General features: G+C 45.3%; 1 protein-coding gene across 2 annotated transcripts in view; it reads left to right on the forward strand.

Moving 5' to 3' along the window:
- Positions 1–501: 501 nt before the first annotated feature.
- SLF1 (SMC5-SMC6 complex localization factor 1) overlaps positions 502–17,590 on the forward strand; it is a 130,441-nt gene continuing 113,352 nt past the window's right edge. The window contains exon 1 of one of the 2 annotated variants that reach the window (XM_040421549.1): positions 502–567. The gene's annotated coding sequence lies outside the window, so the exon portion shown is untranslated. The remainder of the gene's footprint in view (positions 568–17,590) is intronic. The other variant, XM_040421547.1, reaches the window with a different exon arrangement.

The raw sequence follows: 17,590 nt of genomic DNA on the forward strand, positions 1-17,590 counted from the left end.
CTATAGGCAATTAAGCCAGCTTTGCTTTGCAGCATTTGCATTATTTACAGACCGTCGGTGAAGGATTCCTATAGACAGTGTATTACAGCTTCATACTGACACTGGTTTTTAGCTTTTACAGTGTAAACACTTACCTGTAATGTGATCTGCAGTTATAAAAGCCGGCATATGTGATATGTAGCGCTAGATGTGACAGTGGGCGGGGCCAGCGCTGTCACTTCACAGTACTGTGTTGTTACAGTCACCATGGTTACCTGATCAGCTCCTTCGTCTAGTTATCACTGGTGTGTATGTGCTATGGCAGCTCCGTTACATTTACATTACTTTATTCCACATTCCGCTGTGCTTTAGGCTGTCTCATTGCTTATGGGCAGTTTTGTATTACTTTTCTATTAGATCCCCTTAGTAAACATGGCTGCAGCAGCCTCCTCCACGCACAGCCAATCACAGCCGTAGTCCTTGCACAGGGGGCGTGTACACGATGACTGCGCATGCTCAGTTGGAGAAACAGGATGTTGCTGGTCTACATGTGAGCGCACAGGCTGAGGGATTGGGGCACCTCTCTAGGTACGTGGAGCTACCTACCTGTGTGTACAGTGTGGAGGAGCAGTGCAGGTCGCTGCCTGCCGCCTGTCATCACAGCTAACGCCTGGTTTTAGAGCTAGAAGTGGGGTGTACACAGAGACTGATGTATTGATGCATTGGAATTAATAAATGATTATTTGCTGTGTTCAGAAAGGCTCTGATGAGAGTTGTAGTCCTGCTGAAGGTGAGTTTGTGTGCACAGGATCAGGTCATGTCAGGTATTCTCCTTCCCTGTGCTGCTGTCACTTCTGGTCTGGATGATCCAGATTATGGCTGTCATGAGCATCCTATGTGTGCAAGCCGGTGCTGTGTAGTCGCCCACATAGTCCTGGACCTGTCCCCATTGTAGTAGACCCACCCCTTGGGATTGTCACCATGAAATTGCAGTGCAGGTGCCATGGTATAAAGCTGAGCAGAATGATATGTGCATCGTTTTTGTTGGAAATGGTTCATTAAAGGGGCTATCCAGGAATTGATAATGATGACCTATCCTCAGGGGGTCCGAGTCCCAGCACTGCCACTGATCACCAGTTTCAGGGACCCTCCGGGCTCACTGGAGCTCTGGTAAGCACAGACGGCTCCCGGCATCTCTCCAAGTACAGGCCGTATTCACGTATGTGACCAATCTACAGTAACATCATATGGCCTAGCATCTGATCAGCGGGGGTCCCGGATATCGGACCCCTGCCAATTTGATATTGATGACCTATCCAGAGGGTAGGTCATCAGTATTAATTACCGGTAGTGTTGAGCAAAGTGAGCTTTGGATGCTTCATCTGAAGTTGTTTCGTTCAAAATTTCGGAATACTACTGTACGGAGATCAGTTTCTGTACAGTATTGGAATGTATGGGCTCTGAGGAGGCGGTCAGTTATTCACAAGGTCGCGCGTGACTTCGTTAAATAAGTTGATTTTAAAAGTGGAAAACCGCTTTACAACTTGTGACCGAACTTGGCTTTGGTTCCGACTAGTACCCCGGAACTGAAGCCGAGTTTGGTTTCAAGCTTTTAAGTGGTTTTCCACTTTAAAAATTAACTACCAGTTATTCAACAAAGTCATGTGCGACTTTGTGAATAACTAACTTTGGCTCATCGGAGCCCATACATTCCAATACTGTACAGAAACTGATCTCCGTACAGTAGTATTCCGAAATTTTGAACGAAACGACTTACCTGATAAACCCTTAAAAAAATAATATTTTTTTTTTCCTTTAAATGAGTTGTCTGGTTTTCTCATATTGATGACCTGTCCTCAGAATAGTTCATTAATATCAGATCGGTAGGGTATGACTCCCGACACCCCCGCCGATCAGCTGTTTGAACAGAACGCAGCACTTGTACGAGTGCTGCCTTCTCTTCACTGTTTACCTGCTCACTGTCGACAAGGATAGGTCATCAGTATGATGCAACAGAAGGATAGGTCATCAGTGAGAGAAAGCAGGACAACCCCTTTAAATCTTTCCTTTTTCTGAGCTAAGACTATGTTCACATCAGCGTTCTGGTTTCCAGATTTCTGACCCATCAGGGGAGCAGAGAAATGGTAAAATAGATCCAATTTAATCCCCATTTGTTTGGGTTATCTTCAGTTGTGCTCCTTTGGCATCAGTTAGGCTATTGATTTTCCTTGTTCTTCTCCATTATATGTCAGAACTAAACTAATGAAAGTGCCAGATTCAGTGCAAAACTGACCTGAACAAATCCCATTGACAGAAGATGTCCCGCCTGTTTTTATTTTACTTACTTGTACAGCGCTTTACAGACATTATCATCACTCGCGGTCCCCAATGGAGCTCACAATCTAAGTTCCCTATCAGTATGTCTGCGGAGTGTGGGAGGAAACCCACGCAAACACAGGGAGAACATACAAACCCCATGCAAATGTTCTCCTTGGTCAGATACAAACCTAGGACCCCAGCGCTGTAAGGTACCTCTCTGTTGTACTTTTTCCCATTTGAACTGTCACAGACTGAGGACAAGTGTTACTCAAAATAAGTCATTCACACAATTGGGGATTAAAGCAGATCAGTAATCTGACAGAACAGAAAAACAGAGAACACAACTCTGATGTGCACTTTGCCTTAGGAGTCCAGTGGGCAGTCATACTCAGTGATTGACAGCCTTCCCTATGTAAGTGTGTATACATACAGTATCTCACAAAAGTGAGTCCACCCCTCACTTTTTGTAAATATTTTATACCTTTTCTTGGGACAGCACTGTAAATGTAAAGTAGTCAGTGTACAGCTTGTATAACAGTGTAAACTTGGTGTGCCCTCACAATAACTCAACACACAGCCATTAATGTCTAAACCGCTGGCAACAAAAGTGAGTACACCCCTAAGTGAAAATGGTGTGACACGGTGAGGGGTTGTGTCTGGCAAGGCAGGTATTTTCCTCCCAGCATGTGCGGCTGTGCTGGTTTCCAGCAAGGTGAGGTCAAATAACGGACCAGAGTTTAAGTGCCGATCTGGGTTTTGGCAGCACTTGGCTGACCTTAAATAGGCAGCTGGGCTCAGCAAAGAGGTTTCTCTTTTTGGGATCTAAGGTTTTGGTCCGTGCTGGAGGGCTGAGAGCCGCACACTGGGGAAACAGGCCCCCTAAAGCCTGCTGTGGACTACTGGAGGCAGAACTGCCAGCAAGGTGACTTGTGTTGTATGAACTTTCCATTGTGTGTGAATTAACACCAAGACTGCAAAGTTATGTGCTGTTTTGTACAATTGCCTCAAGTGTGAATAAACACTGACGTTTTAAGTTAAGAACTTGTATTTTGCTTCTATACTGCGCTTGCTTACCCTATCTACCAGAGTGAAACCTCACAATTGGTGGAGAATGCGGGCAAGAGCAGTTAGGCTGGCGTGAATGACGATATTTTGGTTTCTGCATTTTTTTAAGGCATGGTTGTATGTCGTACATTAAACTAGCTGTATTACAACCAGTGCCCCACGACAAAATGTTGTTAAGGCCCTCATGGAGGCTAATCTGCAGCAGCAAGAGACAAACCTGCAGAAACGCGAGGCTAATAAGCAGCAGCAGGAGACTAACCAGTTCCTGCTACAACACGGGATGGCTTTGCGGACAGGAACAACCCCGAGCGTCCACTATGCCCGGAAAGTAGTCCATGCCGCAATTCCTAAGATGACCCCAACAGAGGACATCAAAACCTACCTGGCGATGTACGGGAAAGTGGCCATCAGGTAAAAGCTACGCCGTGACCAGTGGGCTGAGGTCATCGCTCGATTCCTTACATCCGATTCCCAGGGGGTGTATTTCGACTTGCTGGACGATCAAGCGGCCGACTACCAAAAAGTAAAGGGTGAGATTTTGGCAAGACTGGGGGTGAATGTGTTGGTCCGGGCCCAGCTGGTACATCAGTGAGGGTTTAAGCCGGCTGAGCCTGTGATGACCCAGTATTATGACTTACTCCACCTCTTGCAAAAGTGGCTACAGCCTGATGTGCTGAGTCCCACGGCTATGCTGGATAGACTATTGGCTGATATGTTTTGGAGGGCTCTGCCACCCCCTCTCCAGCACTGGATCGGCCAGGTGTCTCTTGGCAGCGCCCTAGAAATGGTGGACCTGGTGGAGCACTACGAGGCTACTAAGACTGTTACAGGGAGTTCTTTCGGGAGGGGGGCTGTCAAACCCCGTAAATCTCCATCCCAGACCCGGCGACTTTTACCAACCAAACTCACCCGAGGTGTACCCTCTATGGACCTGGATCCGATAGTCTGCTGGCGGTGTCAGGAGCCGGGCCATGTAAGATCTGACTGTCCCCATCAGGTGGAACCCATGGATACTAACTATGACTACCGTCAGTCGCTATATGCCAGGAAGCTGTGTGCAGCAGGTACCCCAAAAACTCTAAACCACCTGTGCCAGGTGGAGGTAGGAGACACTCCAGCGGAGGCTCTGCTAGACTCAGGGAGTCTGGTGTCCCTAGTAAGGGCTCCCCTGGTACGGTCAGCGGAGTATACTGGCCGGAAAGTCGGGATCATGTGCATCCATGAAGACTTAAAAGACTATCCCACCGCCCTGGTGTCTCTAACCACAGGGGCCGGCAGCTGGACTCACGAAGTGGTAGTTGCCCCAAATATACTCTACGAACTTATAATAGGGAGAGACTTCCCGGCACTGTGGCCTGCTATGAGAGTGACTGATACCCATGAGACAGGGGTAACCCTATGTCACGTTGGGGAGTGGGGGAAACCCCCCACCGTACAATGAGGAGGAAGATGGGGTAGCAACTAGGCCTGGATGCCGGGAAAAGGGAGCTGATCACTTCCTACTGCAAACCTCATCCTAGCCCTGACCTCCTTACCGCGTGAGCGAACCCAGATGCTAGGAGGGCTCATGCACCAGAACCTCGGACCCTAACTGGCCCTGATGATCCCTGGGATAAAGGTCAGGAAAAGGAGACGACCAGTTCATCCATAACACGGATGAACCAGAGTCTCCAGCAGGCCTAGGTGCAATGCAAGGAAAGGCAGAAAACAGCAACTGGATAGGCAAGTAACAGCCCACAACAACAAGCACTCGCCTCCCGAGGAAACAACGACTGAAACCCGATCACCTACCCAGACACCGCACAAAGACAACAAACACATTGTTCAGCGAACCAGAAACTGCCTGGACCCCTGTGCGGACAGGATGCATGGCAACCCCAGGCAGAGCTGCTAACTGACTAGTAGTTCCCCCTTCCGGAGGACACAACAGACAGGGGAAATGTCTAGGAACCATGCTGGATAACAACACCAAACATACCAGACATGAAACACCAATCTAGACATACAACACACCCAAAACATAAACCCACACCAAACATGTAAGGAAGGGTACAGAACAGAGGGAACAAAGGGAAGACATCAAGGTCACATCGATGTCCAACTAGGTAGCCCTCAAACTGGATCGATGACATATCCAGGACAGGAGCAACTCCAGCACACAAGGATGGAGGACAACTAAACCTAGCCAACAGGCCACAGGCAATATAAACCTCATGGCCACATGCTGGACACACCTAGGTCCCCACCAGCTAGATAATTAACCCCTCCGGCACCAGACAGGAAAGGCCCCAGGAGAAAGGAGGAGGCACCTACATACTGCAACCACAACACGTTGCCGCTGGCAACAGCATGCACGGCAACCGTGTCACGGCGCACACCAAAGGCACCCTAGCAGAGTGGCCTGGCTCAGTGGGGAGACCAGAACCCTAGGAACCTGAGATTGGAGGTCCAGCGGTGACCGCCACTTCGGTGGAAGAGGGGGAGACAACCCCGCTAAGTGTGATGGTGGGAGACGTGGAGGACTTGCCGCCAGGTCCTGAATTGGCAAACCTAAATTTCTCCGGGAATAATTTTGGTACCGCCTAATGTCGGGACCCAACCCTATCCCGCACCTGAGAAAATGTGTTAATAGTAGATGGTGAACCACAACAACCTGGGGCAGAGTCAGTATTTCCCCGTTTTGTGGTTGATCAGGATATGTTGTATCAGGTAAACCAACTACGGGGTGATCCTATTGAACAGTTGATTGTTCCCAAGGCTTATCGCAAGCTTGTGTTAGATCTAGCCTACCAACACGTTCTCGGGGGTCACCTGGGTCTGCAGAAAACTCAGGATCGTATTCTACAGCAGTTTTACTGGCCCAGCAGTGGAAGAGTTTTGTAAGTCTTGCCCGACCTGCCAGGTAACTAGCCCCAAGCCACATTTCCGTAGTCCCCTAGTACCTCTTCCAATTATCGAAGTACCGTTTGACCGAATAGCTATGGACCTCATAGGCCCAGTACCGAAGTCCGCCAGAGGGCATCAACAAAACTTAGTCATTCTAGTCTATGCCACTCGGTACCCGGAGGCGGTGCCACTGCAACATACCTTGGCCAAACTTATAGCTAAGGAGTTAATGGAGATGTTTTCCCGAGTAGGACTACCTAAAGAGGTTTTGACCGACTAAGGGACCTCTTTTATGTCCAAGGTGATGAGGGAACTCTGTAAGTTGCTGCACATAAAACAACTATGGACGTCCGTTTACCATCCGCAAACCGACGGTCTGGTAGAACGGTTTAACCAAACATGAAAAAATATGTTGAAAAAGGTAGTGTCTAAAGATGGAAAGGACTGGGACCTCCTTCTTCCCTATCTCATGTTCGCGGTGCGAGAGGTACCCCAGCTTCGAACTGCTATATGACAGACACCCTCGCGGTCTTTTGGACGTGGCCAAAGAGGCGTGGGAACAACAACCCACTCCACATGAAAATGTTATTAAGTACATTACCCAGATGCAAGATCGGATAGAGACAGTGTTGCCTCTTGTAAGGGAGCTTATGGAGGCAGCTCAGCGAGCCCAGAGTCGGGTCTATAATTGGCAGGCTCGGGTCTGGAACTTTAACCTGGGTGATCGGGTTTTGGTTCTGTGCCGACCGTGTACAGTAAGTGCATGGCTAGGTGGCAGGGGCCCTACGAGGTACTCGAGAAAATTGGAGATGTAAACTGCAAGGTACACCAGCCAGGGCGGCAAAGCCGGAGCAGGTTTACCATGTAAATTTACTCAAACCGTGGAAAGATAGGATAACCTGTACAGAATACAGCCCGCAGCTGGGTTTTCTAGGAGAAGAGGTACCGGCCCCTCTGTCTGATGCAAGAGAGGCGGCTGCCACAGTAAAAATTGCTGACAGCCTCTCCTCTAAACAGACTCAGGAGGCCAGGGAGTTCGTTAGTCGGAACACTGATGTGTTCTCGGACCCCCCTGGACGCACTTACATAATCCACCATGACATTGTCACTAAGCCTCAGGCAAAAGTCCTATTAAAACCATACCGGGTGCCCGAGGCTCGGCGACAGGCCATATCGGAGGAGGTGCAGCTAATGTTGCAGCTAGACGTCATTGAGGAGTCAAAAAGTGAGTGGGCCAGTCCTATAGTATTGATACCCAAGCCGGAAGGGATGTTGCAGTTTTGTAACGACTTTGGAAAACTTCACGAGGTTTCCAAATTCAATGCATATCCCATGCCCCGGGTGCATGAGCTCATCGAGACGTTAGGACAAGCCCGGTATTTTTCTGTTTTGGACCTCACAAAAGGGTACTGGCAGGTGCCCTTAATGGAGGCTGCCAAAGAGAAAACTGCCTTCATCACGCCTGAGGGGCTTTTCAGCGACTAATGGACATTGTGCTTCGTCCACATCGTCGGTACGCTTCGGCATACCTGGACGATATTGTCATCCACAGTACTGACTGGGAAAGTCACCTACCCAAAGTGCAGGCTGTAGTGGACTCCCTTCAGAAAGCTGGCCTAACCGCTAACCCCAAAAAATGTGCGATAGGGTTAGAAGAGACTAAGTACCTGGGGTATGTCATTGGACGCAGAGTCATCAAACCCCAAGTGAACAAAATAGAGGCCATACGGAATTGGCCCCGAACTTTTACAACTAGGCAAATAAAGTAATTTCTAGGAATGGTGGGCTATTACATCAGGTTTGTTCCCCACTTTGCTACTCTAGCTGTGCCCTTGACAGGGCTCTTGAAGGGACGAAAATCAGTGATGGTTCGCGGGGATGATCGGGTGGAAGAGCCTTAAGCCAATTTGAAGTCAGCCCTGTGTGGGACCCCGGTTTTGGTAACGCCCGACTTCAAGAGGGAGTTCGTGGTACAAACAGGTGCCTCCGAAGTAGGCCTTGGTGCTGTACTGTCCCAGAAAGTCAACGGGGAGGAGCATCCCGTTGTCTTCCTAAGCTGCAAGCTCACCCCAGCCAAAACCAGGTACAGTATAGTGGAGAAAGAGTGCCTGGCTATCAAGTGGGCACCCAAATCTCTCCGCTACTATTTGTTGGGGAGAAAGTTCCGCCTGTTGACCGACCACTCCCCTCTCAAGTGGATGAGCCAGGCCAAAGACAGGAATGCCCGGGTCACCAGATGGTTTTTGTCTCTGCAGAACTTTCAGTTCTCGGTAGAACACAGAGCAGGCCGATTGCAAGGAAATGCGGATGCCCTTTTCAGGTGCATTGTCTGGTGTGTGTCCACCCCCTCAGGGTTGAACAAATTGGGGGGGGGGGGGGTGTATGTGACACAGTGAGGGGTTATGTCTGTCAAGGCAGGTATTTTCCTACCAGCCTGTGTGTGAATTAACACCAAGACTGCAAAGTTACATGCTGTTTTGTGAAATTGCCTCAAGTATGAATAAACACTGACGTTTTGAGTTAAGAACTTGTATTTTGCCTCTGTACTGTGCTTGCTTACCCTATCTACCAGAGTAAAATCCCAATGACCTAAGAACTAAGGTGATAAATAAGGAGGCACAGATGACAAGGGAAAAAACACAGGAAACCAAAGACGAGTGGATAAAAGCGGTTAATAATTATGATAACTACATCAAGGAAAGGGTGCAGAATAAAGAATTATTTGTCAAAACTAGAAATTACTGGGAGGGAGGTAAACCGGGTAAAGTCCTAGCCAAAATAATTAAGAACATGGAGGCGGTTGAGAATATCGCCGCAATTAGAGGAAAAGATGGCCTACTATATAATGATCAGGAAAAAATACGGGATATATTCAAGACCTTTTATAAAGAACTGTATTCAGTAAAAACCCAGTTAAATGGAGAAGAGATGATAAAATATGTGCGAGAAATAAGAACCCCAAAACTCAATGATGAACAACAGACAGCATTAGACCGCCCTATATCCATAAACGAGATATTAGTAGCAATAAATGAAGCACCATTTGGTAAAACATCAGGCCCGGACGGTATTCCAAATGAATTATATAAAAGAGATAAAGAATTCTGGGCAAATAGACTTATGGAAGTATTTGAATACTCAAAAGGTACAGAATCCCTCCCAGAGTCTATGGGAGACGCAACGATTACTTTAATCCCAAAAAAGATAAGGACCGATTGGATCCCATATCGTATCGCCCAATTTCACTTATAATTAATGACTGTAAAATTCTGATCCATGTGGACCAAAACGGATTCATTTCGGATAGGTCTACAACAATGGGCTGGCTTAGGGTCTTTGCAAATATCCAGTTTACAGAGCATAATAAAGAATTGTGCTCTATTCTATCATTAGATGCGCATAAAGCATTTGACTCTGTGAACTGGGACTTTGTATGGGAAGCTATGACAAAATTTGGTATTGGCCCAGGATTTATAGACTGGATGAAGATTATATATAAAGACTCCAAAGCCAGAATATCAGTTAATGGTATATTATCTGATAGCTTCCGTATAGAACGAGGGGTGAGACAGGGTTGTCCTCTCTCCCCCTTGGTTTTTGCCCTGACAATAGAAATCCTGGCTATAAAGGTCAGGCAGGACGTGGATCTGCGGGGCTTTGGACTAAGGGGGAGTGAGGACAAAATCTCTCTATATGCAGATGATCTGCTCTTCTTCCTGGATGATACAAATAAGGATCTGCAACGTGTCATGACGCTGGTGGAGGAGTTTGGTAGACAATCGGGTATTCTAATTAAGTGGGATAAATCGATTCTGCTTCCTCTGAATGACAAGAATGTGATCTCAGAGGCAAAATTAAAGATTCTTAGCCCCCAAGACAGCTTCAAATACTTAGGCCTGGAAATATCTAAGGACCCTAATAAATTTATAGCATTGAACATTAAACCATTACTTGATAAGATGAAGGAGAGGATTAAAGTCTGGAATAAACTACCAATAAACAAAGAAGACCGAATTGGACTAATTAAAATGATACTGTTACCCCAGTTGCTCTACGTCATTAGAAACAGTCCCATTTACCTGGGGGAATCGGTTTTTCATGACATAGAGAAATTATTCAATGTATTAATCTGGTCAAACAAAAGGGTAAGGAAAAAGATGTATTGGCTTACAAGATCTTACGAACAAGGAGGACTTGGTAAAATCATTGGTGAAGGTATGGAGTAAAGTCAAAAAATCACTGAATTTAGAGGGGCAGATTAAAGTCACACCATTATGGTATAATAGGAGGTTAGGTAATGCTACCTTTTTGAAAGAGGCCAAATACTGGACTGATAAGGGTTTATGGTATATTTCACAATATTTTTAAAATGAAACACTGAAGGATAGGGACACATTATTAATGAATGTAAGGGAAGATAGACAAAGTTATTTTAGATATATTCAGATGGTGGATATTGTTAAAACGGTTATAAAAAAGGAAGATATAGTGATAAAATCACACGAGGTGATGAATTATATATTAGGCTGGAAAGGTAAGCACAAATTGGTGTCAAGCTTGTATAAAAAGATACGAAAAACTAGAAGTGAGGGATTTATTTGTAATAGTAAATTAAAATGGGAGAATGATATAGGGATAATAACAGACGATCAGTGGGGGAAATTTTGGTGTTTTAAACCATATCTGAGGAACCCCTTTTATAGGGTAACTCAGTTTATGATATTACACCGTTTATATATAACACCAAAATGGCTCAAGAAAGTTTCAGCTAAAACGCCCGGATTATGTCCTAGATGTATGAATGATAAAGCGGATATTATCCATATGTGGTGGAGGTGCCCGAAGATTTCAGTAAAAAAATAAATAAATCCCACAATGGCCAGATTATGCCCAGTTAGCCATTTTTCCTTCCCGGTGTCATGTGACTCTTTAGTGTTACAAGGTCTCAGGTGTGAATGGGGAGAAGGTGTGTTAAATTTGGTGTTATCGTTCTCACACTCTCTCATACTGGTCACTGGAAGTTCAACATGGCACCTCATGGCAAAGAACTCTCTGAGTATCTGGAAAAAATTTTTTTGCTCTACATAAAAATTGCCTAGGCTATAAGAAGATTGCCAACACCCTGAAACTGAGCTGCAACGTAGTGGCCAAGACCATACAGCGGTTTAACAAGACAGGTTCCACTCAGAACAGACCTTCCCATGGTCGACCAAAGCAGTTGAGTGCACGTGCTCAGCGTCATATCCAGAGATTGTCTTTTCAAAATAGACATATGAGTGCTGCCAGCATTGCTCCAGAGGTTAAAGGGGAGTGGGGGGGCTCAGCCTGTCAGTGTTCAGACCATACGCTGCACAATGCATCACATTGGTCTGCATTGCTGTCGTCCCAGAAGGAAACCTCTTCTAAAAATGATGCACAAGAAAACCTGCAAACAGTTTGATGAAGACAAGCAGACTAAGGACATGGATTACTAGAACCATGTCCTGTGGTCTGATGAGACCAAGAAAAGCTGATTTGGTTCAGTTGGTGTCAAGAAGGTGAGGAGTACAAAGACAAGTGTGTCTTTCCTACCGTCAAGCATGGTGGTGGGAATGTCTTGGTTTGGTGCTGCATAAGTGCTGCCGCCTGTGGGGAGCTACAGTTTATTGAGGGAACCATGAATGCCAACATGTACTGTGACATACTGAGGCACAGCATGATCCCCTCCCTTCATAAACTGGTCCGCAGGGCAGTATTCCAACATAATAACGACCCCAAACACACCTCCAAGACGACCTTCCTTGCTGACAAAACTGAGGGTAAAGGTGCTGGACTGGCCAAGCATGTCTCCAGACTTAAACCCTATCGAGCATTTGTGGGGCATCCTCAAATGGAAAGTGGAGGAGCGCAAGGTCTCGATCATCCACCAGCTCTGTGATGTCATCATGGAGGAGTGGAAGAGGATTCCAGTGGCAACCTGTGAAGCTCTAGTGAACTCCATGCCCAAGAGAGTTAAGGCAGTACTGGAAAATAATGGTGGCCACACAAAATATTGACTTTTTATGTACAATTTGCCCATTTTAACTTAGGGGTGTACTCACTTTTGCTGCCAGCAGTTTAGACATTAATGTCTGTGTGTTGAGTTATTATGAGGGCACACCAAATGCACACTGTTATACAAGATGTACACTGACTACTTTACATTGTATCAAAGTGTCATATCTTCAGTGTTTCCCCATGAAAAGATACAATAAAATATTTACAAAAATGTTAGGGGTGTACTCACTTTTGTTAGATACTGTAGCTGTCACTGATAGGACTCCCCTTACGGCTACTGATCTCAGAAAGAACAGAGGTTTAAAAGGGTTGGCCCATCTGGGTAGACTTTTCTTTAGAAGTCCTATAGCGGTGAATGGAGAACGCACAGTGTAAGCCTGGCCTGCTTTTCACTCACCGCAATGGGACTGCCGGACTGCTCACTATTCTCAGAACGCCCATAGCGATGAACTGAAGACGCTCATGCATGGCTGCTCTCTGTTCATTTCTGGGATCCTGTTCCAGAGATAGGTGTGGGCCCCAGAGGTGGGACCCTCCTCTAACATTTATGGCATGTCTTAGCGATATGCCATCAGTGTCCCTGATGGGAATGCCTCTTTAAAGGAATACATTACTGAGTAATTTAAAATATAACTATACAGCATTGCATTTTCCCCTGTAGATAGGGGACAACTTGGCACAGCCCCTTTAAATACTTGTGATGTGTGGCTTATCCCCTTTTACTGTTTGCTAGGATGCAGTGACTTGCTGATTAATGGAGGTCTGACTGCCGGGACCCATACTAAATGCTAGTAAGAAGGGGCAGGGGCAGCGGAGCACTTCGCTTCACAGTGCTACAGCCATCCAGACATGATTTAGGGCTCATGTACACGAAACATTATTCAGAAAGGGGTAATCCTAAAACATAACATTTGATGAAAATGCAGATAAAATATGAAAGAGTCCTAAATATAGTGTGCAAAGGCTAACATTGGGATAGAGGGTGATGGACCCCCAATTGACGCAATGGTTATTATCCCAAATGAAAAACATACAAAAGATATATATATAAAGTGCACGGCGGCACTAGTAACCAGCAGGTCCTACCGGTACCATGGGACGGACACCAGATCGTTTACCACCAGCTGTATTCGTTGGATGCCTATCCACGGATGATGTTCAAATAGACCAAAATTCTGGCAGTGATACACGGCTGTGCAGGGTCCCTGTTCAAGCCCTATGGCTGACTAGCCGTATAACCCTGATACTAGGTAATGAGTAGCAGCCTGACCACAGGGCACTCGTCCTAACAAGGACGACCCCGTCCGGAACCTGTCCCTAAGATCTAAAATGCTATATGTCCCTAAAGATCCACAAAACTATCCCTACACGCATGTTTCACTGCCAGGACAAAAAAGCAGTTCATCAGGGGAGATGGAGAAAAATATTAGGGATCAATCTTTAGATGAATGATTATTCCCAGACCAAGAGCTTGACGCGATGAGTCAGCTGGCAAAGAGGTATACCAAGATGGTGGAATCCTCAAGGGGCAATCTCCAGGTTAAGAGGTAATGAGTGGTGCAGTATATAGATGGGTATGCCTGCACATGGGACGCCAACTAGACTAGCGCTCCCACCACATTTAAATAGTTACCTGGTTCCCGCTGTCGCCACCCATGATATCAGTGACCAATGAGCGCGCCCGCACGTCGGCGCAGCGCATGCGCTCATTACAAAACAAGAACGAGGCATGTGTAGTGGAAGTGCACAGGATAAAATGACACTGTGAATTTCGTGGCCACAATTCTGTGAATGGTATAATCCTGTGCTGTGTATGTTTTATATATATATATATATATATATATATATATATATATATACATACATACACTCACCTAAAGAATTATTAGGAACACCATACTAATACGGTGTTGGACCCCCTTTTGCCTTCAGAACTGCCTTAATTCTACGTGGCATTGATTCAACAAGGTGCTGATAGCATTCTTTAGAAATGTTGGCCCATATTGATAGGATAGCATCTTGCAGTTGATGGAGATTTGAGGGATGCACATCCAGGGCACGAAGCTCCCGTTCCACCACATCCCAAAGATGCTCTATTGGGTTGAGATCTGGTGACTGTGGGGGCCATTTTAGTACAGTGAACTCATTGTCATGTTCAAGAAACCAATTTGAAATGATTCGAGCTTTGTGACATGGTGCATTATCCTGCTGGAAGTAGCCATCAGAGGATGGGTACATGTTCTCATTCTGTTTACGCCAAATTCGGACTCTACCATTTGAATGTCTCAACAGAAATCGAGACTCATCAGACCAGGCAACATTTTTCCAGTCTTCAACAGTCCAATTTTGGTGAGCTCGTGCAAATTGTAGCCTCTTTTTCCTATTTGTAGTGGAGATGAGTGGTACCCGGTGGGGTCTTCTGCTGTTGTAGCCCATCCGCCTCAAGGTTGTGCATGTTGTGGCTTCACAAATGCTTTGCTGCATACCTCGGTTGTAACGAGTGGTTATTTCAGTCAACGTTGCTCTTCTATCAGCTTGAATCAGTCGGCCCATTCTCCTCTGACCTCTAGCATCCACAAGGCATTTTTGCCCACAGGACTGCCGCATACTGGATGTTTTTCCGTTTTCACACCATTCTTTGTAAACCCTAGAAATGGTTGTGCGTGAAAATCCCAGTAACTGAGCAGATTGTGAAATACTCAGACCGGCCCGTCTGGCACCAACAACCATGCCACGCTCAAAATTGCTTAAATCACCTTTCTTTCCCATTCTGACATTCAGTTTGGAGTTCAGGAGATTGTCTTGACCAGGACCACCCCCCATATATATATATATATACTTTTAAAGAGTCACTGTACTTTATTACAATTGCATTTAATAGAGAAGGGTGTAAGTAGAAAATTTCTAACGCACTTAATTTAAAAAAATGAGCTTGCATACACCTGAAAAAAGCATGGCCTTGTATCTGCACAGACGGATCTGCCCTGATAATGCAAATGCTTGTTTATAATGGATAGTTATAGCTAGACTGTGACAGCCAGGAGCTGGAGTAGATTTCTGGTGTTTCTCATGTAATATGCACCAGTTTTCTGGAGCATGTTATTACGGTAAATGCTGACTTTTTGGAAAAGTGGTGAGAATGTAAAAAAAAAGTTGGAAATGATGTCTCACAGTTTGCGACTTTACTACAGTAAAAATCTGGCGTGGAGCTATGGTAAATGATCAGCAAAGTGTGTCTAAGACAATTAATGTAGCCCATGATGTGGACCAGAATTCTGGCTCATTTTCATTATTCAATTTGCCCCTTTAATTCTGATCCAATGGCATAGATAAGGGCAGAGAACTTAAAGGGGTTCTCTGGGAATTAAGAAAATGAAAATACTTAAATATTACTTTATTATAAATATATTCCTAAATTCCTTTCATTAGTTATGGCTTGCTTGTTTTATCTATGGTGCAAACATCAGGGAAATTAAAATGTCCGCCGTCCTATTTGTACACACAGAACCTGTCCTAATCACACAGGAGGACAAGTTACTTCACAACTCTGAGCTAAAGAGCTGCCTCATCCTCCTCTCTGCTCTGCTTGTCAGGGATTATGATCCTGAATACAGATGATAAACTCTTCAGCTGAACTTCTATATTTATAATAAAGTAATATTTAAGTATTTTCATTTTCTTAATTCCCAGAGAACTCTTAATTGGGAAGTCTGGTCAAGGAGCCTACAACTCCAATGGTCCTAACCAGTGGGCAAAAAGAAAAACACTCACCTGTCCACAGTCCTGCCATTCCCGTCCTGCCGCCCAGTTCCCAGCGTATTCCAGTAACCACTGGACAGGAAGTGATTTGGTCCCATGAACACTGTAGCCAGTCATTGGCTTCAGCAGTCACATGTCCTAGAACAGCATGTCACTTGCACAGTGATTGGGGTGGTCACACGACCAAGCCACTTTTGTCTGTCAGGGACTAGCAGCTGCTAGTAAAGGGGGCAGGATGTCAGGATACAGTAATGCAAGGCTAACCCTCTATGAAAAGAATCATTTAGTACAGAATTGATCTGTGAAATCATAAAGAACATTTCTGGAAAATAAATTTGACTTTGTTTGCTGGTTAACATTTCTTAACAGGAAATCTAGCATTTAGAAGCCATCATATCAAAAAAGTCATCATGATCTTAGCTCCAAATAATAGAGAGTGTCACTGTCAATTTTGCCTTCTCACATTCGCTTCCCTTGACTTCATCTGATTTTAATAATCCCTGTCAAAGCACAGACAGTCCACATTACGTGCTTGACATCGGAGCTTTCAACAAGACGGAATCTCAACATTCATTTAGACACTACAAAAGAAAGCTGTCCAGCCGGACAAATATTATTTCCACACTTGACAGTCTCCACAGCTAAGTATGCCTTTTAATTTTAACTCCAGCTGCCAAGGGCTTGATATCAGCTTCTTGTTCACTGTAGATTGACTTGCAGGATTAGAAGACCAACAACTGTAATTGTGTTAGACTAGAATTCCTTTCTTCCTTTGGAGACTAACAAAACCCTGAGCACAATATGAGGCTCCTGGATCCGAAAGCATCACAGCTCAACCTCTACTGTGTGTAATATACACTATCTCACAAAAGTGAGTACACCCCTCACATTTTTGTAAATATTTTATTTTATCTTTTCATGGGACAACACTGAAGATATGACACTTTGATACAATGTAAAGTAGTCAGTGTAAAGCTTGTATAACAGTGTAAATTTGGTGTGCCCTCAAAATAAGTCAAGACACAGAGATCAATGTCTAAACCGCTGGCAACAACAGTGATTACACCCCTAAGTGAAAATGGCCAAATTGTGCCCAAACTGTCAATATTTTGTGTGGCCACCATTATTTTCCAGTACTGCCTTAACTCTCTTGGACATGGAATTCACTAGAGCTTCATAGGTTGCCACTGGAATCCTCTTCCAGTTCTCCATAACGACATCATGGAGCTGGTGGATGTTAGAGACCTTTCTCCCCTCCACCTTCCATTTGAGGATATCCCATAGATACTCAATAGGGTTTAGTTCTGGAGACATGCTTGGCCAGTCCAGCACCTTTACCCTCAGTTTCTTCAGCAAGGCAGTATCACGCCCTACCCTGTGGGTGTTCTGAGGAGATCTGTCAGAGTTGCTGCACGTGACTCGATCTGACAGTTTCTTTTGTTGTGAATTTGAACTGAATTCCACCTCCTCCCAGGTGTTGTTCTTTAGGTAATTGGTGAGGCTATTTATTCCTCCCTCTCCCTATAGCCTTTGCGGGTTCTAGTTC

This window comes from Bufo bufo, chromosome 2 (assembly GCF_905171765.1).
Source record: "Bufo bufo chromosome 2, aBufBuf1.1, whole genome shotgun sequence".
Taxonomy (NCBI): domain Eukaryota; kingdom Metazoa; phylum Chordata; class Amphibia; order Anura; family Bufonidae; genus Bufo; species Bufo bufo.